The sequence below is a fragment of the Vanessa atalanta genome, chromosome 4, assembly GCF_905147765.1.
Source record: "Vanessa atalanta chromosome 4, ilVanAtal1.2, whole genome shotgun sequence".
Classification (NCBI taxonomy): Eukaryota; Metazoa; Arthropoda; class Insecta; order Lepidoptera; family Nymphalidae; genus Vanessa; species Vanessa atalanta.
The window spans coordinates 2,751,072-2,760,882 of NC_061874.1; positions in this window are offsets into that span (position 1 = coordinate 2,751,072).

Genomic DNA, 9,811 nt, shown 5'->3' on the forward strand with positions numbered 1-9,811 from the left:
ATATTACACATGCAACAGTTAATATTATACTCATGAAGGCAATTAATGTTTCAGAGGAGTTGATAATTAATATGTAACTAGAAACTTGAACGGGATTGCTATTACAATATTAAACATGTAAATATAAACATTCAATTGTTTTGCTTAGAGTTTAATCGATCTAACATATTTAAAATATCCCATTGGACTAAATACTTATACGGAGAATGTTTTCATCATATTTCATACAGCCTGCGAATTGTTTGATACACATGTCAAACAAAACATGCAGGTCCTTAGCACGAAAAAAAAAATCCATAAAAACTTCAAATTCCAATAAAAATTACCAATAAGCTCTCGGCTATTCATCTACATAGAATGTCTTTGTTCATATCAGTATCGGTGTAACTTCTTTTGTCGCAACGAGAATAAGTTTAAAGGTTAAAGTTAAGTGCAACGCTCTATATGCAACGTTCGAATTAAACTCGTTGTGATCTATCGTAGCGTATTTGTGAATGCGTCATTTTAATTTAACGTATACGTTGTCAATCGGAAAGTAGTAAAAAAAAAAACAGTGTACAATAAAATATTGGACTAAAGAGGCAAGGAATCATAAAAAAAATCATAATATTAGACTGATAACATAACATAAATCAGCATTGTTCAAAACGCACGCAAAAATAAACCAGACAGCATCGTGACGTATTTACGCAAAAAAAAAATAATTAAAATAGTTATACTTCATTTTAATAATTCATTAAAAGTCAAGTAAAACGCATTTAAATCATACACCACACATTATAAAAATTACATTTTATACACAGACAGAAATGGAACTGTTGTATTAAAATGTAGGCCAGGTCACATCGCACGCTGATTTTTAGTGGAGCTCGTTTGAAACAAAGCGAAAATTTTATTCAAGGTGAGACAATAACAACGATATTGTGGTGAGGCCGAATATAAGACGGCTTCTGTATACGGTATGAAAGGGGGGAGCTGTCAAGTACAGGGAACTTTATTGCTTCATCGTAACTTTGTCTTGAAATAAAAATTGACATGTTTATACGTATACAAATCATAAAATAATTCGTTGTTGTTTTGTTTTCTATTGTTAAAATAATTCTTTTTTTTTTTAATTAACTTGGTACAATTACTGTGTTGAATGTCACTGCAAAGTTCTAATTCGTTAAATCAAAGTGTTTTGTGTATTTTTGTAATTTATAGAGCTAATTCGTCTTCTACTTTTGAGGAGAAGCGTTGGAGCATATTCCACCACGTTGCAATTGGTGTTAGTCACAAGATATTAAGACATAAATACGTTTAAATATATGTTTGATTATATAAAATTCTACTTGTATACAAGTAGCTTCGCTGTTTCCCCGTTTTAAAAAACGCGTAGGCACGTATAAATTGATTATGAATTTAATTTTCTTGTATACAAATAAGTAATTAAATGCATTATTAAGTTAAAAAAAAAAATCTCAAACATTTAAAAAAATATTTATTTGAAAAATATAAAGTTAATTTTCGTAATAAAATCTTCATTTTAAGCGTAAACAAGGACTCGTTATGCAAAGTAGGTTCTATATTAAAATTCTCTTTTCGCTTTGATTCTTCAATTCATTTCAACAACATAAAAAATGTAATTACTAGTTGTAAGAGCCTACATAAGCATTACACATTTTAAACTTAATCCCTAGAATGGGTTAAAAAAATAAGGAATTTATAGTATTTAAGCCTTCATAGTAAATTTCATCAAAATCGGTTCAATGATTTACAGTTAATTTCGCATTCATAATTTTAATATCGAGTAGAGATTAATATAGAGCTGGATTTCGATAACTTTTTCGCGTAGGCACTAATAATTACTGTTATGTTTACGGTCGCAGGTCAGATTGCAATTCGTATATCAAATCATCCTCGCGCTCCTATGACCCGAAAGATAAAGCATGAAAATCTATAGTAGGTATATTTATTTATTACTTTATAAAAGTACGTCATCGATGAGAAATATGAATACCTATTTATTTTAATATAAGACTTAGTCAAAATTTGCCCACGACTTATAGATTCAAATTTGGATAAATTTAAGTACCAAGCGTAATGAATGATTTTGTCAGTTCATATAATTTCTTTTGTTTTTCTTTTTTATTATGGGGATAATTGTCCAACACAGGTACGTCAGTACCATTGTCCCTTTTTCCTTTTGTTTAAATATTATTTATTATTTATAGCTAATCGATAGAATTCCAAGAGCATCCTAGTAAATTCTGATAAATTATCTGAACAAATTATCTTAACATCAAACAAACATGCTTTTTAATTATTTAAGAGTAAATTTCTCTGATTCAAAGTCTTGTCACATTCCATCAACAAGTGGTATAGATCTTCGATAGTTCCACACTTATCACATTAGGAGAATCATTTTTTTTCATAAGTAATCTAAAACTTTTTGATGGTATATGTCCAGATCTAAGACGATAAGCTGTAGTCATATATAACCTGTTTATTTTGTATCTGTTAAACCAAGGTATATAAGGCTCAAATTGCCTTATTTTTAGATATTTCATCACTCTTTTCAATTACCATAAATTTTTTGTTTCAACATCGATCGGTTTTCTTTTAAAACTAACCAGTATGACGAATTTATCGGACTAGTTACAAAATTTGACAGGTATTTGAAAATCGAAGCAAAATGTTTTAGTTTTGGACTTGTTTCTTGCGTGTTGTAGACCAGGGTTGGGTAATAAGTCGGTACCAGTAGACAGCTCTGTACACTCAATCTAAAATATGGATTATTGATCGATAAATGATTAAATCATAAAATAAAAAGAACATCGGTTTATAATAAATAAAACAACAGATTTAATCTTATGAGACGGTATTAACCAAAAACTATCTCAATGTTTTGTCTATGCGTGCGTAAGCGATGTAGATTAATGATTAATATTATTTATAAAAAATTAAATGTCTCCAGTATTTTGGATTCAATTTGTAGAAAGAAATTTGGTTGGTTATTTGTAAATATTTCTAAATGTTATTTTGTTGATTTCATATTTTTAATATGAATATAAAGTTAAATTACTTTCAATATAATGAAATCAACTGTTATATCATGGACGCGATAAATATCGAAATGATCACGCAAATAGAATAGTTACAATTTTATTTAAATGCCGTGTTTACGTACGTGACTGTACATTAAACGTGTAATGCTCATCGCAACGGGTACCATTTAAAATATAATGAATGATTTTACGTCATTACATAGGTCCACTAATTATTACCTTAACCAATCGCAAACTAACAATGCATGACAAGGAATAATGCAAATGTACCTATTAACTTGTAAATAACGCTGCACGATATTTTAATCCTTATTGCAAACGACGTAAACACTATTATTGCTTTTATAGTCCAAATTCTAGTTAACAATAAGCAATATTTTGTGTACGTGTTTGCAATCTCTCAAAATACACGCGAAGGAAATCGTTTATAGCGTATTTACGGCAGGGGAGGAAATTTGTCGCATTTAAAGCGGAGTAAATTAGGATTGGATTTATGTTTGTTCGTTTAAGTGACCGATGATAGTATATCGAATAATCTGATATACATTCCATTTTTAAGAACAAAATTATGTTTATTTTTTCAATACAATAAAACTGGGTAGTAGGGCTTCGTGCAAGCACATTTGGGTAGGTACGCTATTCTACCACCAGTAATATTAAGTGTAGTTATATTGCGGCTTAAGAGTGATTGAGCTGGTATAACTGACATAACATCCTAGTTCCCAAAGTTGGCGCTTTGATAAAATAAGGATGCTCAAATTTTTTTTACAGTGTCAATGTCTATTAGCGGCTTCGAGCACTTACCATCAGGTTGTAAGTGCTCACATGACAGTTCGCTTCCATAATTTAAGTAAAAAGAATATTCTTAAAACAAAAGTATTGTGTTTTCGACATTCTAGTGTAGAATCCATTTCAATCGAATTCGTAAACTGCTCAACTATTTGTTGTTTATCATAATAACGTAACACATAAATAGCGTGAATAGCGTAATGGTTAACGGGCCCCTTAGTGATGTAAAAAGTCGCAGGATCGATCCTGACCCCTTATGATATCGTGGTCTCCACTCCTGACTCAAGTAATATGGTTGAAGGGAGTAGTAAATAAGAATATTAGTAATTCTTAAATAAATTCATTTAAAAAAAATAAGGATTTAGCATATAAGTAAAAGCTGGCGGAGATACAAATATCTACCAAATATTGTAAATGATAAGTAAAGGAAAAAGTCTTTCATACTTTATAATGTTGATGATTTTATTTACATAAGACATTTTTTTAAATATTTATCAAATAAATAAGTAAGAATTATTTAAATAAGAATATTAAATTAAAAATTAAAAATAGCTACCGCTCAAATCATAACTGCGTGGACTAATTTGCTACAATACCACGTAGCTAATATTGGTAGAATCGTATCCCGTTGAATCATACCTCCTGTCTACAGTAGAGGCAATAAAGGTAGATGTTTCAAATTACAAGTGTATAATAAAGTAAGAACATTCAAATATCATAAAATAAAGAATTATAAGGTAAAATTAAGTGAAACTCTGAATTATATGGATATCTAAATTGTCTAGACTCTAGACGGTCTATAAGCCCTGTGACCTAAAAGAAATCCGGTGTGATTTTTCTATTTTGCAAACAAGATGCATTTGCTTAGTAAACTAAGCACCGTTTGAAAGGCAAGGATTTACGTAATGCTGGAACAAGCGAGTCAATTAAATACTGTTCCGATTTAATAAAAGAACGTTTTGTACGTTGTAAGTTTCATCGTGTTCCATTTACTGAATAAGTAATATTATTTGTAAGAATATAATCGTTTGTCTAGGTTTAAATTATTGCTTGGTTTAAGGTAAGGTTAATTTAAGACTGAAGCGTCCAGACAGATACAGACGAAAATATATTTATTTGTTAGCTTCAAACTTTATCTTCGGTGAAGTTTTTGATCGAAAAAACATACCTATATGTAATAGTTGTGGTCTTACTCATAAATGGGCGGAAGCAGTTGAGAGCAAGGGGGAGGCATTAGCAGCCAGTCTGGACATAGCGAAGGCCTTCGATCGCGTGTGGCACAAAGCGCATCTTTCGAAGCTTCCTTCCTATGGGCTTCCCGGGAAATTATGCAGTTGGATTACCAGCTTTTTGGCAGATCGGAGCATCAAGGTCGTTGTCGACGGTGCATGCTCCGACCAAAAATTCGTCAACGCTGGTGTTCCACAAGGCTGCGTTCTGTCACCCACTCTGTTTCTTCTGCATATCAATGACTTGTTGCAAATCAGGAACATTCACTGCTTTTCAGACGACAGTACCGTTGACACCTCATACACCGGCCGTGCTAATATTTCTCGGGAAAACGTCGAAGAAAACCGGAACAAACTTGTGTCTGAAATCGAGTCTTCGTTAAACGAAGTCTCGAACTGGGGCCGGCTAAACCTAGTCCATTTCAACCCCAAAAAGACGCAAGTTTGCGCGTTAACCGCTAAAAAAACACCATTCGTCGTATCTCCACGATTCGAGAACATTCCGTTAGCCGCCACAGCTAGTATCGGAATACTTGGCGTTGATGTTTCGAGCCTCGTTCAGTTCCGCGGTCAACTGGAAGGCAAAGCCAAATTGGCATCAAAAAAGCTTGGTGTGCTCAGCAAGGCAAGACAGTATTTCACGTCGGCCCATCGCCTAAGACTATACAAGGCGCAAATTCGGCCTCACATGGAGTACTGCTCTCACCTCTGGGCGGGTGCTCCCCAGTACCAGCTCCTTCCATTTGACCGTATCCAACGTAGAGCAGCTCGAATTATCGACGGTCAAGCCCTTTCTGATCTGCTCGATCCTTTGGCATTGCGTAGAGATGTTGGATCACTCTGCATCTTCTACCGAATTTTCCACGGGGAGTGTTCCGAGGAATTGTTTGGATTAATCCCGGCAGCTGAATTCCATCTTCGGACATCTCGACAATGTTGTGAATACCTGTAATTGGTGTACATATGAAGACCTGATACTTTTGACTGTATATTTAATATAAATGTTGCATATGTGTACTGTTGGTGTTCCTAAATAAATAAATAAAATAAATAAATAAAATTCTAAATTTCACCCACACCACTTAGATGTCCGTAAATCCACAACAGCGCGATTTTTAAGGCATTTTCTGCCTCGCACAACCACTCTGTGGAACCAGCTTTCGCCGGCGGTTTTTCCGAACCGATACGACTTGGGAACCTTCAAGAAAAGAGCGTACTTATTTCTTAAAGGCCGGCAACGCACCTGTAACCCCCCTGGTGTTGCAGATGTCCATGGGCGGTGGTAATCACTTTACATCAGGTGAGCCTCCTGCTCGTTTGCCCCTATTACAAAAAAAAAACTAACAACGTTTAATTAGCAAGAACCATTCGAAGAAATTATTGCTTTTCATTTTTATTTCATCCAAATTGAACAACACGAACCATGAGCGAATTGTTGCCCTACTAACTTTTAATGAAAGAGTCAGTCTCCAAATCGATAATTCTTTTAGGATATAAGTGCAAAAAAAGAAAAATAATCCATACAGGTGGTTAAATTTTATTTCATTCACGATTTCGTTCAAAAATGACACAAAGACTGGATAACATTGTGTGTATAGGACTGATAATTAATTCTAGATAGACACTCGAACTCATATGTATATACGCGCACAAAAAAGTGATACCCAGTAAGTGTTATCACTGGTTATTTTTACTGATATTTTGCTACATTTATATTTTGAACTAACTGTAGAATTAGTTTACAAATTCAAGTTCGCTCAGCGTGCTATAGAGCGAGATATGCTACAAGTATCATTGTCAGTAAGCTGATTAGTAATGAGATTATAAAGAGTAAAGCTGGTGTTACTGGTGTTAGATATTCTTAGCAAAATTCGTACCCAGAAATAAGAAGGACATCTATCTTTGATATTCGGTAATAAGTAGAATTGTTATTCTTTTTCGATTCATTAAGAGTTTTGAGTTGATTTTTTTTTAATTCAGATTTTAACTGCCAGAACGACATTGATTATTTTTGACCAATTTTGTTACCAGTCAGTTCGTAGTATTATGGGTTTACTTTATCTCTTTTATGACATTTATACCGTTAAACACTTATCTTATTGTAAAGGTTAACCTTTTAAAAAAAAAATATATATATTTCTTGCATTAGCGTATTTCTTGCTTAAAGTGGCTTTTAAATACCAAGTGGGTCCCACCCACTTGGTATTACTTACTTGCTGTACTTTAACTTTCGATACAGTTTTGAACTATTAGTATGTGTGGGCAGGATTTAAAAGTATATTTATAATTGTGCAATAAGAGATTTAAAAAAAACAAAATCTCTAGAAATCTCTTAATAATTAATTCTCTTAATATTTAATTCTTAATTTAAAAAAAAAGGAATTTGTTTTTTTTTTTTTTTTTTCAATATATATAGTGTAGTAGGTAGGTATAGTGTAGTAAGTAGTGTATAATGTCAAACATAGTTTTAAGGCTATAGAATATCCTTCGTGAATTTTGATCATTGACACCTTTTAAAATATGTATAGTTATTCTTTAAGATGAAACTCAAAACTTACCGCGGAACAATAGCGTGATAACGTCAGAATGTTTTAAGTGACATTGACTACATTAATAATAATTTTTTTTTTATAAGAAACACTTATCAAAATGGCGCATCACCTTAAGTCAGTTGTGAATATTTCACGAGTAAAATACAAAGTGAATTACTACGGAATCTCATATTGTAGATAAATTTTATAAAAAACAAATACGAAACTCACCACAGAACACGATCATGTGACGTGGAAATTCATATATGACTTTGTTTAAATAATAATAATCATAAAATAAAAATATGATATGAATTAAAATATTAATTATATTAAAAGCTTGTGATAAGTAAGTATCTAAGAATACCCACCACAGTGGAAAGTACCTATTACAAAACATTGATCTTTAACTCTCGAATAGCTGATGTTATGATGGTACCCACCTAGACGAACTCACACAAAGCAAACTTAACTTTTATTCAAGAAAGTAAAAATATAATATGAGCGTTTTATACCATTTCTTGTAAACGGTTAAAAATTCTCTTTAAATGTTTCATTTAGATGTATTTTTAGCTTAGACTTTGAACATAGACTTTGTGAGTTTTTATCTAACACAAGCGCTTTTATGCTTAAAATCTACAAAGGAAGAAAAGAGCCACTTTCGCATCTATTTCAAAACATATTCTATTTCAAAGTACCGTATAAATATTTTTAATAAGCGGTCGCATCTTCAGCATCAGTGTAAACGGTCATTTAAATTAAAAATGGAATAGATTAGTGTAAAAGTAAGGAGGGAAAACAAATTTCTACTTCAGTAAAAAACGCTCAACATAAATTACGTGCCCTAAGCCGAGTGTTTTGAGTTTACCGTAATAAGATGTTGGCGAGAAAATGACCGAACATTTTCTGGGTATAGGTATTTTGAGATGACTCACAATTTTTACCTTATAAAATTGTTAAGCGAAGCAAAATTTAATATTTTCAGCGTTCACAAATACATATATTAGGTAGCGGGAGCGACTTCATTTACAGAACCAGCGAAAGATGAATTATGAATGAAATATTAATAATTTGGCAGAGAAAGGTAAATATTTTGATACAAACATAACACGCTGCATAATAATAGAGATTATCATTTTTTTTTACTTCTAAACTAAACCCCATCATAGAGCGAGCAAATGATTATTAAGACGGAAAATATAATTTTTTTGTACCTTTTAAAGCGATATCAAATTAAAACAAAAACGTAATATAAGAAAGTATGTCAAAAAAATATTATAAATAAAGCGATTGATATCAGGGAAAAAAAGAGATTGAATTAAATTATTCTTTTATTTCAAACAAGTAAATTTATACGATAGAATGAAGATCGAGGAGATGAATTAATGTTTTCCTTGAAACATTAGAAAGCTGGTACAACAAACATCTTACGATTCATTATTTATAAAACACTTGAAAGTATCAAGAAGATAGAAAATATATATTTGTTTTTCAATTTCGTTAAAATTGCACATTTAGGGAGGAAAATAGGGAAACCTCATTTATCCTCAGACCCTCGTGAATCACTATTTTCACGTCATAAACACGTATTGGAAATTCATAACCCATTCGTTCAATAAATGGGTAAAATAGCAGTGAAAGATTTTGTATGTCTGAAAAATGACAGCTCCCTGCCCTCTCGCTGTAGGAAGGCCACACTCTCGATTATTATTATTATTGCTTATTAATAATAATGATTTGGAACTTCTTTATTAATTTTACATAAGCCATTTTTGAGTAAAATAAAGTTTTACGAAACAAAAAAGAATCTTATGTTATAAAATGTATATTTTTCTGATCCGAATCTCATTTCAAAATAATAAAATAATTTCTATCGTGACATCCAAAGGTAATAAATAGAAATTTCAATATCATTATAAAGCAAGACAATACGTGGTCACTGTCCTTTAACACCTCATATATTTCGTATCTCAGCTTCGAATCTCTCGAGAATGTAACATCCCATTATATTTCCGATCACGAACCGAATAACGTTAAAGTTTTAAAATCGAAATCGATTTTTCTCGACCTGATTTGTGCCTCCCATTCACCTGTAGAACTCGCCGAGAAAAGCTGGCGAGACGTAATTCAGGATTCGGTAAAAAGATTTCCTTTCTCTGACATTTGTTATAACGAGATATTTGGGGAATTTACTGTGAAGGCGAAATTTCCAAGC